Genomic DNA, 1,677 nt, shown 5'->3' on the forward strand with positions numbered 1-1,677 from the left:
ACTTGTGATGGAGTATTTTTAGACTAATAGTTACTTGTGATGGAGTATTTTTAGACTAATAGTTACTTGTGATGGGGTGTATTTTTATACTACATTGTGGTAGGATATGTACTTGTGATGGAGTATTTCTAGACTTCATCGTGGTAGGATAAGTACATGTGATGGAGTATTTTTAGACTAATAGTTACTTATGATGGAGGATTTTTAGACTAATAGTTACTTATGATGGAGTATTTTTAGACTAATAGTTACTTGTGATGGAGTATTTTTAGACTAATAGTTACTTGTGATGGAGTATTTTTAGACTAATAGTTACTTGTGATGGAGTATTTTTAGACTAATAGTTACTTGTGATGGGGTATTTTTAGACTAATAGTTACTTGTGATGGAGTATTTCTAGACTATATGGTGGTAGGATAGGTACTTGTGATGGAGTATTTTTATACTACATCGTGGTAGGATAGTTACTTGTGATGGAGTATTTTTAGACTACATCTTGGTAGGATATGTACTTGTGATGGAGTATTTTTAGACTACATCGTGGTAGGATATGTACATGTGATGGAGTATTTTTAGACTATATTGTGGTAGGATAGTTACATGTGATGGAGTATTTTTAGACTACATTGTGGTAGAATAGGTACTTGTTATGGGGTATTTTTATACTACATCGTGGTAGGATATGTACTTGTGATGGAGTATTTTTAGACTACATCGTGGTAGGATAGGTACTTGTGATGGGGTATTTTTATACTACATTGTGGTAGGATATGTACTTGTGATGGGGTATTTTTAGACTACATCGTGGTAGGATATGTACTTGTGATGGAGTATTTTTAGACTACATTGTGGTAGGATAGGTACTTGTGATGGAGTATTTTTAGACTACATTGTGGTGGTATATGTACTTGTGATGGGGTATTTTTATACTACATCGTGGTAGGATATGTACTTGTGATGGAGTATTTTTAGACTACATCGTGGTAGGATAGGTACTTGTGATGGGGTATTTTTATACTACATTGTGGTAGGATATGTACTTGTGATGGGGTATTTTTAGACTACATCGTGGTAGGATATGTACTTGTGATGGAGTATTTTTAGACTACATTGTGGTAGGATAGGTACTTGTGATGGAGTATTTTTTAGACTACATTGTGGTGGTATATGTACTTGTGATGGAGTATTTCTAGACTACATCGTGGTAGGATAGTTACTTGTGATGGAGTATTTTTAGAATAATAGTTACTTGTGATGGAGTATTTTTAGACTATATTGTGGTAGGATAGTTACATGTGATGGAGTATTTCTAGACTATATTGTGGTAGGATATGTACTTGTGATGGAGTATTTTTAGACTATATTGTGGTAGGATATGTACTTGTGATGGAGTATTTTTAGACTACATTGTGGTGGTATATGTACTTGTGATGGAGTATTTCTAGACTACATCGTGGTAGGATATGTACTTGTGATGGAGTATTTTTAGACTATGTTATGGTAGGATAGGTACTTGTGATGGGGTATTTTTATACTACATCGTGGTAGGATATGTACTTGTGACGGAGTATTTTTAGACTACATTGTGGTAGGATAGGTACTTCCATCCATCCATCTTCGACCGCTTATCCGGTATCGGGTCGCGGGGGCAGCAGCTCCAGCAGGGGACCCCAAACT

Source organism: Etheostoma cragini, chromosome 15 (assembly GCF_013103735.1).
Source record: "Etheostoma cragini isolate CJK2018 chromosome 15, CSU_Ecrag_1.0, whole genome shotgun sequence".
In the NCBI taxonomy this organism is placed as follows: Eukaryota; Metazoa; Chordata; class Actinopteri; order Perciformes; family Percidae; genus Etheostoma; species Etheostoma cragini.